The 13,430-nt window shown below is 42.0% G+C and overlaps 1 protein-coding gene across 1 annotated transcript in view; it reads left to right on the forward strand.

The window, feature by feature from the left end:
- The first annotated feature begins 859 nt into the window (after positions 1 to 859).
- Positions 860 to 13,430, forward strand: part of LOC131502527 (melanoma-associated antigen B2-like) — a 122,079-nt gene continuing 109,508 nt past the window's right edge. Inside the window, exon 1 of the mRNA XM_058713311.1 lies at positions 860 to 1,013. The gene's annotated coding sequence lies outside the window, so the exon portion shown is untranslated. The remainder of the gene's footprint in view (positions 1,014 to 13,430) is intronic.

The following is a 13,430-nucleotide window of genomic DNA, read 5'->3' on the forward strand; positions in this document are numbered from 1 at the left end:
TCACTTAGGTCAAGGGTTTTAAAATGGAGCTGGGCCTTATGCGTGTCCTCACCAGGTGGATCCATGAACTTTTCAATGAGCCAAACCACAAATACTCCAAGGACTCTGCACAGACACCTGCAACTTGCTACAGTAAAAGACATTTGCTTAGTGATAGCCTTAGCAACCGGTTATGTTTAGCCAAGATTAGTTTTCTGCTGCCAGCAAGCAAAATTCTTTGTAACCAATATAAACAAACATTCCCTTTTTGTCTTGGAAAATCCTGGGCTTTTGCTACCTACTGGGACACCTAGTGAGTTGCTGCCCAAATCTGTGTACCCCAAATGGCAATTTTGACCCCACATAAATGCTTTGCTTAATTATTGCCTCCTGACAGTTTTAGGTTGACATGACTGAAAAAGATGTGGATGTAAATCCTAGAAAAAGCTTTAGGTTCTCCTCCACAACAAGTTTACATTCAGAGATGGGGTTATTGGTGAATGGACGCTTGTGCTTTTACTCATTCTTCTGAATTTTTAAATGCTTTAGAGCAGTGATTCTCAAATTTTAGCCGGAATCAGAATCACTTGGAGGTCTTACTAAAACTCTGCTGGGCCCCAACCAATAATTTATTTGCATTTCTAACAAATTCCAATGGTGATGCCAGTACTGCGGGTCTGGGAACCACACTTTGAAAACCATTACTTTCGAGCAAACTTAAAGTACTTTTGGTAGCTATAAATTACATACAAATTAAAAAATTAAAGCCCGTGATTCTTTAAGAGTTCTCGGTGAGACTACCCTGAAGAATGCCCCACTCCCTGATGCAGTACAGTAGTCTCCCCCTTATCTACGGTTCTCTTCTTGCTCTTGTAGGTGCCCGGGGTCAAGCATGGTCCTGAAGCAAGTGATCCTCCTTCTGATGAGTTGTGCGAAGGTCGGTAGTAGCCTAATGTCACAATGCCTGTGTCATTCGGCTCACTTCATCTCACCACATAGGTGTCGTATCGTCTCACATCGGGACAATAAGAAAGGTGAGTATAGGACACTTAATTACATTCAGGTATTTTATTACGTTATGTTATAATTCTATTCTATTATCAGTTGCTAATCTCCTATGCCTAATTTATAAATTAAACTGTATCCTAGGTATATATGGGAAGGAAAAAACAAAGTATATACAGGGCTTGGTACTATCCATGGTTTCAGGCACCCCCTGACAGTCCCCCATGGATGACGGTGGACTACTGTAATTGTTCCCATGCTGCAGAGGGAACGGTCATGTGTGGTCTCTCTGTCCTCCACAGCAGCTCATGTATATGCTTGAACAAGCCTCCCCCATCTGGGAAGAACCTTCTCACTGCTGCCCATGGTGACTGAACTTCGTTGTGCTTAAATTATTTCTTTTCTATATATATTTTTAAAATTTCCTCCCATGTCTTTGCAAAAGAGAAACAGAAATGTGATGAGGCAGTGAGGAGACATTAAAACTTAAAAAAGAAAATACCTGAATAGTTGGATTCCTTGCATTCCCTGGTCAATTTCATCAGTATGATCCATTTGTTCTAGATATTTCATGAACTCTTACCAGTTTTCTCTCCTTTTTTTTGAGGGGGGGGGAAGGAGACGTGAGTCTCCTCATAGCTGGTATAACTATAGAATGTCTTTGTAGAACTTTTCAGTGTGTTTTGCAAGTGGCATTACTTTTGTCCTCAAATGTTAGTATCTTGCATTTTTCCTATAATGTGTGTAGTTCATGTTTTTGTTTTTGTTTTTGTTTTTGTTTTTGTTTTTGTTTTTTGAAAAGTTACCTTAGAGACCTGGCCTGGTTTCTATCCCTTATGACTTTCTCGTTTGCCTTTTGTGTCTCTGTACAGTGCTGGATTTGGCTACAATTCTTAAACTTCCTGTTGTTGTTGTTATTTTTTAATATTCTGGCAGATAGAATCTTGTGTTGGGGGGGAATTGCTTCAGTGGATTAATGCCTCCACCTGCTATTTTCCCTTGGCTGGGTGAACCTAACCAGTAAATTCACTCTTTTCACACAATTTTATTTGCTCACATAGCCAATTGAGTATTCCAAGTATATGGAATATATTCATACCAATTTCTTCTTAGGCTTCTCTTCTAGCATGACTGGGACTTTCTGTCACAGGTATTTTCGTTCCATATTAGCTTTCATTGCTGTTTTGTCTGTTCTACTTTTGGGTATGTTCGCTCCAGACGCCTCAAGCCTATCTCTGCCTCCTTGCTTGTTTTGTAGCAAAAGTGAATAGCAGCCCTAAAGTGCTGGAGTCTTAATGTGAATGTATTTTAATTAAGACTTCGTATGTAGGCTGATGAGAATGTCTCATTTAGACTGGCTTCTACAAACTCTTTTATTTTAATCATGGTCGTGGAGTGGCATGTTGTTTCACGCTGATGCAGATGCACTCTTTGGAGGCAAATAATAACCAAGAGGACTTAGTATTTTCACGCAGGACCTTGCATTAGCGTATTTTAACCCTTTCAAAACTGCTTTTCAGGCCCAGAATTGTCCTTGGAGGTATATACCCAGCAGAAGTGCAAATATGTGTTCACCAAAAGACATGTACTAGAATGTTCGGAATAGCAATATTTGTTACAATCCAAAGCCAGGGCCTGTCCAAGTGCTCATCCGCAGGAGAATGTGTAAGTGTAGTGCCGTCATATAATGGAACATCACATAGCACTTCCAGTAAATCAAGGCAATAGTGTGGATAAATCTTACCACTGAAGTAGTGTGTAGAAGAAATGAGTCAGGAAGAAAACCAGTCACAAAAGACTATATGTTTTTTGGTGCCCTTTAAATTAAGTTGAAAAACAGGCCAAACTCATCGGTGGTTAGTGGTTACCCTTGGGAAGTGGTTTAGTGACTAGAAGAGAGCACAAGGGAGTCTTCTGGGAGCCAGAAATTAGCCTTTTGTCAGTCTGGGTGCTGTTGACGTGGTTGTGCTGTTTTGAAAGTTGAGTGAATTGTCTAATTATGATTCATGCATTTTCCTGTGCACGTACAATATGTATCCGTAAAAAGTGAAGAAGGATCTAAAAGAAAAACACTTCATCCTACGCTATTTATTCATGGTCTGTCCTGTTTTTAAAAACCTTTTTCTTCCCCAAACCCACTCTGTTTTTCTCTTTTTAGGGGACAATTCTTCATGTTTCTCTCACTTTTCTGTACATCTTGTGAATAGGCACTAGGTGCATTGGTGCGTTTTGTTCTGGGCTCTCTTTTTAAGGTAGTTTGTGTAGCCAACGGTCTTAGACAATAGAGATGGTGTCTCCCTCTAGGGAAGAGGGAAGAAGATTCCTCTGCCTTTAAGAATAGTAAAGATGCCATCTTCCTCAGGGCAAAGTTTGAGCAGTCTTGCTATCAACCTTCTGTAAAAGGTTGGAAGTTCCTAAGCCTGGGGTTCCTCCTCTGGGGTTGCCCTCTCCAAACACAGAATCCACCTGCAGTGCTCCACATTGCCCTCAGGAGACCTGGGAGGGAGCAGGGGGACCTCACACACATATGACGCTCGTGACACCTGCTGTGCTGTAACAGAGTCCTTTGTTTCTGATTCAGGAGTCTCCTGTCTTTTGCCAACATCCATGACACTGCATCAGGCTGCCCAGTTAGTTCACAAGGGTCCTTGACCCTCTTCTCACCCAGCAACTCATGTTGGGTTACGTGGCTGTTATTTCATAGCCCTTACTATGTTATATGGACCCGATCATTACAATAAATCAGTTACTTGTAATAAAGCCATAGTAGTCAAAATAACACGAGTTAATACTTATTGAGTACGTACTGTGTGTGAGACACCATGGTAAAGGATGTACATACATGCATTGTTACTGTACTGTCGGTGATCCATAAAATAGGTTTGTTTTCTTTGGGTTTTTGGATGAGGAACCTGAGGTTCACAGATAAAGTAACTCGTCATACATCAAGCAACTCGTTAATGACTGACCTGAGATTTAAGCCCAGTTGCTCTGATGCCAGAGCCCATACTCTTAATTCTGTGGTCTAATATATAGGACAAGTTGAGGTCACTGTAGAGAGGGGTATCACATCTTAATTACCTGGTTTGGTGGAACTGGTTAAAATCACTACAAACAGGCAAGTTGAAAAGAAACTTTGTTAAAACCATTTTTGGAAGTGCCACAGCTTCACCGTTACGGAAGCCTGCACTCCTACCAGCGCGTAGGTGTTCTCCCACAAGACACTGGTTCTGAAAAATATTCTCTTGTAGAAAGAGTCATCTCTAATAGCTTCTTCTTCTTATGCGCTAGAGTGTTTTAATCAAAGGGGTGGTATGGACCACCAGTCCAGCATATACATGGAAGGTTCTTGTTGTTTTAGGGTCCACCTAGAACCAGAATAGACTAAATAGGCAATAATGTGCACCCAGAAAATCTCCAAGCAGAGCAAGATCTTCATCTTCACTCCTTTTTAGCACCTGGTGTTTTTCTATCACCACGATCTAAAGAATGTGTTTTTCTTTGTAAAGAAAGAAAAAATCAAATCTAAATGTAATTCTTCTATGTCTCCATTGAGCTTTTCGACAAGAAACCTGCAAGTCAATACAAAGCAAGGGAAAATAGGATATTTGGTTGGCTGTTTTATGCTCACAATTAGTCGATGTCAGATAAATCGTGTTCTTAGACGAAAATTTATCAAAGCAAGGTAACAACTGTCTCTGTGACAGAATTAACCACATAAAAACTGAAAATACATTCTCAGTGGCCGGGGAAGGACTCTCGGTGAGGATTTCACATGCTTCAGCTGGGAACAACCAAGACAAAATCTACCACTGGGTCTTTCTTGTGGATAAGATAGATGTTCTGATAGGAGTGTAGCTGCGTATACTGCAGTTCTCAGAAATCACAGACAAGAAATACACTTACCGAGGGCAAGAAGCTTGCTGACAGGCAAAAGCTACTTTTACATAAAAGGTGGAACGCACAGTAAGGGAGGTCCAGGTGGTGGCAGGATTCTCTCCCACGCCCCTCCCCAGGCCCTGCTGCTTGCCAGATTCATTCAGTTCAGAGAAACCAGGCAGTTGAGGCCACGGGGAGAATCGTGGAAGCGAGACCTATTTTCAGGATGCAACCTGGCTTTATGGCAGCTGATGAGAATGATGGCACGGTGAAAACAGCTGTACGTGAATGCTGTCCCTTCCCTCCTCGCCCGCAAGGACCCTTGCAATTAGCTGGCCAGAAGAACCATACACATAAGACAATGAAAATAAAAAAGGAAATGGCACAGCGTCAAGACAAAAACAACATGAGAAAAACAAAAACAGTTTTTTTAATTCTATTTTTGATATTTTTATTTACAGACTACAGCGTACTCACCAAAAAGTGCACAAAACGAGGACACACTGCTCAATGATCGATCCCAAAACAAACGTCCACGTAACCACCTCCTTAGTCCAAGAGGTGGCACGTGGCTGCAAATGAGGACACCCTCATTTTCTCTCGCTGTGACTGTCTTTCTTTCTCTCCAAGATAACTATTAACCTGCCCTGTATGGCAATTGCTTCCTTGTATTTCATCATAGTTTTTCAATCTGTTAATGCATTCTTAAACACTGTAGCACTGAAGGTTTTCTTCAGTGTTATTTAAGTGGAATTCTGTGGCATTTATTGTTTCATGCTCAGCATTATGTCTGTGAGAGTCATCCACGTTGGCATGTGTAGCTGCGGTTTTTTATTTTCAAGGAGTTAAGCTGCTGGGTCACAGGGAATGTGCATCCTCATCTTTAGTATATGATCCTGGGCCGTTTTCTCTGCCCGGTGGAAAACTGGTCAGTTTATCCACAGCAGTATTTGAGAATTCCAGCTTCTGCGCATCCTCACCTTCTCCTGGCGTTACCATTCTTTTTCATTGTAGCCATTCTGCTGGGTGACTAACGATAACCTATCGTGTTTCCGTTGCATTCTGCTGATGATTCATGAGTCTTAATTTCTTTGATAGTTTCATTGGCTGTTATGTAATCCTGGTTTGTGAAGTACCCATTCACTTACCTCACTCATGTTTCTATTGGGTTGTCTCTCTTTTTCTTAATGATCTCTAGTGGTTTTTAAAATACTGTATATTCAAGATAAGAGCCTTTGTCGGTTATACGTACTGGAAATACCTTCTGCCACGACTTTGCTTGCCTTTCTACTCTCTTAACGCTCTGGGGGAACCTCACCGCCATCCGACTACCCGAAGACTTTTGTGTTGCGAAGGAGTCCAAACAACCACACGCAAAGGCTACGTGGACAGGTGTTTGATGAGCCTCAGCGTTCCAGCCATCCCGGTAGCAGACAGCAGACATGCGAATGAAGAAGCCATCTTAGATATTCCAGCTCCAGCAGGTGTGACGTGGAGCAGAACAAGGGAACACGGCCAGCAGCCACAACAGAGACCTCAGACACAGGGCCTACACTGAGCCATTGCTGGCCTCTCTAGCCATTCAAACCACCCAGCAAAGCTCCCAGTCGCTGTGGAATGAAAACTACTTGTCCCTGCCCAAATTCGTGACCCATGAGATCTCAAGCACAGTAAGTGTTGTCTGATGCCACTAAGTTTGGAGGGGGGTTTTAGGGAGTGACGGATAATTGGACCAGAAGGTTCCATGGGGGCTGAAATGGAGCGAGGCCCTAAAAGATTGGAATAAAAGTGCAGGAATAGAAGGGTTCTCAGGAAAACACAGGAGCCAAGTTGGCGAACGAAGAATAAACCTCGAGTCTTTTGGTGTTAGTGACGTGACCCTGCCAACAGGGTGGAAGGATTATTTTAGTATAAATGTGGCAAGGCCTTCTTCACCCTTTGCTGGTTAGAGAAAACAAAGAGAAACGAAAATGAAGATGTGGTCGTTGTCTCTCATGGTGAGAAAAATATTATAGAACTTACGGATGTTTCACTGTGAAGAATCTAAAGTCACCACTCCTGGGAGGGATCCAAAGCCCTGACTGGGGCCACCTTTAGAACGAAAAAGGAGAGACAGGAGACGGTATGACCTCCTAGATGTTTATCCTGGGTATACCTAGATATACCTGGTATATACTAAACGAGTGACTCCCTGGGAAAAGACTCTGCTTTGTTTTTATTCCTGTCATCATAGATTCGCAACTAGTGTATATCCATTAGCAGCAAGTTAATAGTGAGACTACTCTCTGGAAATGAATTTTACCTAGAAGCTCTCCCAAGATTTACCAAGTTGCTTCACAGAGATGCATTAACTTAGCTAGTGAGAAGGATCAAGTTACGAAAGACCTTGAAATCATGGAATGGGTGTCGAGATGTAATTTTGGAAGGAAATGAGAACTTCTAGTTTGTCGAAGGGGTTGTAAGTATATGCTCTAAACATAGTTCCCATTTACCTTTGGTGAGGGGAGGAAGGATTTCTCCAGATGGGTTTCTGGAGTGTAGAACTGGGTAAAAAATCTCACTGGTGAAGTTGGCAGCAGAGCATGGCCAAGAACAGCATAAAGAGACAGTGACGATGGGACAAAGTTGCTGTTTCACCGTGTCCCATCCTTTTCATTTCTCAACCTTGAAAATTGCCTCTGAAGCCGTAAGTGGAATGAGATGGTGATTTGAAGGAGAGTGTATGATAACTGCATGCTCCAACTGTGAAAAATAGCACAAAAAAATGGTGGAGCCCAAACTAGACAGTGCATATTGACTTTTGTTGTCAGCATCGTGTATGACAGCTTATCTCATAATGCTGGCATTTTGAACTCCAGTAAATAAAAACTTTCTGAACCAAGAAGACTGTATTTTTATTCTTAGTGATACATAACTTCAGGTATCTTTAGAGGAAAGGAGAACATACTGGAGTTCAATAATAAAATGTTTATTATAGCACCGAACGTGAAAATGCCTCAGCAATAGTTTTAAAAAATGCATGACGAGAATGCATGGCCCTTCAGTGCACTGATAATAAATAAGTAAATTAAGCCCAGAGGCAGAAAAGCCCAACTGGATTCTGTAGTCAAGATATGACCAAAAATAATGATTCATAGAAGGGAAAGTTAGACTCTAGGTCACGTATATATTTCTTCCTCTGAAATCTTTAGTCCTTCTTCTTGACCAAATTAATACCTTGATACGCATGTAGAAAAAACATTTGTTTTATTTCTTTGCTAATTCTTTATTGTGACAAATAGTACATTTCATGTATAAATGGTGGATTCTGAGCTGTCATTCTAACTAATTTTTAGCATCAGGAAATCTGGAGTTTCTGAAACTTGTTTGCTTTTTTTCTCTTAATGTGAAAATTTCATCTCTGAAAGTGCACAGTATTTCTGATGTCGACACTGATACGGTATAATGTATTGAAAGTGTTTTGAAAGCCATAATTTATGACATTAAAATAGTAGTGTTAATGTCATTGATGTCGATGATGATAAAAGCTTTATCGGGTACACTTAGACTTGCCTATTAAAAGCCACATATCCCTAGATGTTAAATAGAAAGAAAAACTGTCATTTTTTCTATTGAAAAAGGAAAACAAAGACTTTCCCTGGCCGTGGTCTTTTAACATAGGCTGTTTTCTTTATAATAGTATGTCAGTCCATATTTATTGAGATCTGCTGCATGTGGAATTCATATCTTGCTGTTGAGAAGAATTCAAAGAACTCGTAGTGAAGTCTTTGCACAGGAAGAATTTATCTTCTAATGGGAAAAAGAACAGTTTCATGTACCTAACATGTATGTGAAAGTGTGTGTGTGTATTAAATTATGTACATACCTCATCGTACGTTTCTCACCCACACATCCACTTTCTCAGTGATTTATTTAGTAGGGGACTGGCAAAGTATGGCCCAAGGACCAATCCAGCCAACAGCCTGTTTTTGTATGGTCCTTGAGCTAAGAAGGTGTTTTGTTTTTGGTTTGTTTGTTTGGTTTTTTTTTTTTTTTACATTTTTAAAGGATTGTTTTAAAAAAAGAAACAGAATATGCAGTATATATAGTACATGTCCCACAAAGCCTTAAATATTTACTCTCTGTCCCTTTACAGGAAAAAATTTGTTGGCCTTTGATTTAGAGTAATCTATGAAACTATGAAGTTTTGCTAAATCAGGGAGACCAGAATCCTCTGGCATTAGTGTGAGAGTGCATACAGAATGATCTTTACCCACACTGGACAAAACTTGAATAAAGATACCTCCTGTTTGTACTCCGGTGGCCTTCAAAGTCCTTCCTGTATGAGAAGCAAAACCATGTCCTGAAGTCATATTTATTACTACAGCAAGCCTTATGTGTTGATTCCCCTGCAGGTGTGTAAATCTCCTGTCATCTCTGTGGTATAGACTATTCAAGTCAATAAGTAACTTCAGGTCTCCACTCTGTCTTTCTGTCGCTGAGCTTCTTTTCAATGTTTGCATTCTCTTTATAAAATGTGCCCGTAAGGACCTTGGGTGCTCACTTGGCAACAATTTAACCTTCTGTACTCGATTCCATGGCTAATTGTGACATTTCTGCTGATTGAAGTTGCCATTGGATGTGACAGAAAAGACCTATATTTTCCCAACATTTCTTTGGTTTTTGTACTAGAAATCTGCCTTTTGATTCAGAACTGCAGCTGGAATTTGCAGTGTGTGACTCAGCCGTTTGGTTTATGTTCTTGTCAGTGGCTTTGTGGGAACATGTCATTTCATTTCTGCTTCAAAAGCATTCTTTATGGGAGTTTCTACTGGCATTAAAAAAAATTCCTTGCATCTCACTAGCACCCCAATCCTCCAGCAGCTTTCAGCCCAGTGATGTAATATTAACTTGTTCTCTGGTTTAGCATTTGGAGAGAGAGGGAGGGAGGGAGAGAATATGTCTGTGTGTTCATACATTTTCTTTTTCTTTTTTTTTAATTTTTAATGTTTATTTTTTAGAGAGAGAGAGAGAGAGAGAGAGCGCGCAAGCACTAGTGGGGGAGGGGCAGAGATAGAGGGAGGCACAGAATCCAAAGCAGGTTCCAGGCTTTGAGCTGTCCGCACAGAGCCCAATGCGGGGCTTGAACCCATGAACCGTGACATCATGACCTGAGGCAAAGTCGGATGCTTAACCAACTAAGCCACCCAGGCGCCCCTCATGCATTTTCTTCATGAGTCTTTCTAGTCACTGTGCACAGTTTTAAGGGATGCCACTGTTACCTAGTGGAATGGCTATCTGGGAAGTCCCTTCTTGGGTGTGGCCCATACATGACCTTTGGTGCAGTGATTGGAATGTATGTCTTTGATTTTTATTCAACTCTAGTGGACCAAGTAGTCAAATGTATGAATAAATTACATATTAAACATATCTATAAATTCTCTCTGCCTTGCTTTCCTCATATATTAAATGGGGACAGTAATAGAACCTAGCTCATAGGTGTGTTGGGAGAATCAAATGAGATAATTCATCAGTTGCCTAGCTCAGTGCTTGGCACAAAGTAAGCACTTGATAAATGTCGATACCATTTTTGTCACCATTATTATGTCTTTACTCTGACACAACATTCCCTTGAGGATTTGTTTACTCATCCCACAGATACTTGGTGACTACCATTTTGCCAGGCACTATCTTGAACGCTGGGTTATCAAACATACTCTTTGAACCTTACTGAAAATTGAACAGGTTTGCATTGAACACACATGTGATCAGGTGTCTGATAGATGCCTGAGTCAGTGGTATGGAGGACATGCCAGGTCACTGAGCTGATTTAAGTCTAAGTGATTGTTCTTATCTCCGAGAGCAAACCCATGGACTGGCTGTAACTGCTTCCATTGACCTATCAGTAATCTCTCCGCAGGCAGACTCCTTATTCCAGCGTGTTATCAGTGAACCACATGTGTTCTTCTTCGGACTTTCTGTATGTGCCACTCTGTCTGTGACCACAGAATCCCCACACCAGCTTGCCACAGATACGGGGATAAGCGTTCCAGAAATGTGAGGCGAGGTCACTTCACAGCTGCTGACACCAGAGATGGCCTTTAGGAGTCCCTCGGGCAGCGGCTGTAGATTTCCCTTGGCATATACTCCTTTCAGGAATAGAACTGTACGTGTTGGTGGTTTCAGCAGAATCCTTTGATAAATTCTATGGCTTCTACTAGTGATGTAGTCCTATGAGTGTCTCAGATTCTCCAACAAGACGTAACTCAGGCAGACGGAGGCACTTGCGGAGATACCTGACATCTTCCCATAGATGTGGTGGCCTCCTTAGGAGAACCTCCATAAAAACTTTTTTATGACTTTCATCATAGCTGTAATAGCTGATTTAAATCCCTTGTCTGCTGGAGTTGCTGGCAGCCATGTTCCTGCCACAGAGAGAAACCTGAAAATGTAGAGCCAGCCCACAGATACCCAGACGCCTCCCCACGTCCTGGAATCAGGAACAGGAGACAAACAGAAAGGACTCTTGGGAGGAGTGAATCCCTGCTTCTGTCTCGAGGTTCCAAGGGGTGCCAGGACCCCTGCAGTTCTCCCATTCTGTGCACCCCCCGCACTGTTTGTACCTCAATCCTTACTTTGACTTAAGCTGCTTCCAGTTGTGTATCTGTGACTTAAAACCTAAAGACTTCTGTCTAAAACCCTCTCCATTATCTCTGTCTCCGTTTTTAAAAATTCCCACGACTGAATTCTTTATTTTCTGGAATAGGTTACAAACCCTAAAATTACACTTCCCTTTTTGAATAAAAAATAAATAAGAAAAGGTGAAAAAAATGCCACTTCGTCAGGCGTTTGCTCACCTCCTCCCCCTGGTCAGAAGCCTGCATTCTCCACATGCACGGGGGGACATGAGGCCCAAACCTTGGCACCCTCTAAGACCCCAGATGGGATCTGGCTGACAAATGTTTTGTTTCCTCGTGATCAAAGTATTGAGGGGTGAGTCACTCATGGTAATTCTCAGTGTTGGACAAGGAGGCTCTGAGTCTAAGTCTGCCAGAGAGCTACTCAGAGAAGGAGGTGTAGTTTAAAGAAATATAGGTGACAAATTTAGCTGGAAGAAGGGCCGTCTCCCTTTTTTAGAAGATGACCACGCTCCTGAAGATGACTCAGTGGATTGGAGATTGTCCTCAGGGCAACCTTGGGAAGCACGTGCTGCAGATAGCAGGGCCACGTGAGGGAAAGAGCCTGGATTACTGAGTCAGCACGAGAGGAGAGTCATTCCCTTCCAGGACACTTGGACTGAACAGGGACAGACTGGCTCCACAGAAAATCCTTGAAATTTTAAGGTATTGCCAGTTCCAAATGACATCTTCTGAATTCTTACAATTGAAAACCAGGTCTCTTAGTTCCTACTGTTGGTGAGTTACTATTTTCTCCCATTACTCTGCCTTCCCTGCACTCACCAGAGACAAATGAGGGATGGAATCTTCAGGGAGGGAGAGGATCCCTGTGACCTTGGTAAGCAGGGTCAGGCTTCCGTGTTGCAGAAGGAGACTTAAAATCAACAGAATGAGCCTCGCCCTGTCATGTGGGCACATTAATACTCTACTGCAGTAGGCTTCACCGTTAGGCCCTGCCATACTCTTGAACAAAGGCATATTAGTATGGGACTGATCTGACCTGCGTTTGTTGTAAGGCCAGGTGGAGCCTGTTTTCTGGCCAGAGTTCTTTGGCTGAAGTCCTTTGACTTTAATCAGCCCTTTCCACATCTCCAAATGCTATTGATGGTAGTGAACAGAGAAAAATTAGACTGTATGAGTACCATTTCACAGAATGTAGCCGGTCTCCCCTTCCTCCTGGCCCCACCGATATTCTGTCTTCTTTGCCAGGCACTTATTTGGCTTAGAACCAGAACGTTCGACAAGATTCTGTGTGGTCGGATGTGGCGTACAGGAGACTGGCAGTCTGAAGCAGAGCTGCAGTGCCCTTTGGAGCCATGGTGGCCTGCTGGTTTCCATGAAAATGTCTTTCTAGCTGATCCTGGAGCAACTGTATGGTATTTTGATGGTGTCTCCCAAATATTTGAGTCAGACTCCATTGTATCTTTACGTTTTCCTGGGAGATTCTTGTATATGCTGCCATAATGTTTTTATGATAAAGAGAAGATACATTTTAAGGAAGAGGGAGGAGCCAACCAAGAGATTTTCTGCCAAGGTTGAAGAATGTCATGAATTCACTTTAACAATTAAACTGTTTACACAGACCTGTGAAGCCTACAGGTCACCTGCAGAGGAAGCTAGTCCTCTGAAGTTACGAGCTGTATTTGGTAGCATTTCAGAAAAAATAGGAACAGGCTCACCTCTTCACTTGGGGACTTTTGTGCACACGCCTGTGCACATACACACACACACACACACACACACACACACACGTAAGCTCCCTATACTTTGATATAGGGGGATGATAGCTTGTTTTCAAGTTTAGACACAGTTGCTCAAAGAATCATCATAATCCCTCCAATTCCAAGTTGCCAAAACCAGAAAACATCTTAAGAGCAATCAGAAGAATGTAAACCATGTTCAGAGTGAAAT

The sequence above is a fragment of the Neofelis nebulosa genome, chromosome X (genome assembly GCF_028018385.1).
Source record: "Neofelis nebulosa isolate mNeoNeb1 chromosome X, mNeoNeb1.pri, whole genome shotgun sequence".
Classification (NCBI taxonomy): Eukaryota; Metazoa; Chordata; class Mammalia; order Carnivora; family Felidae; genus Neofelis; species Neofelis nebulosa.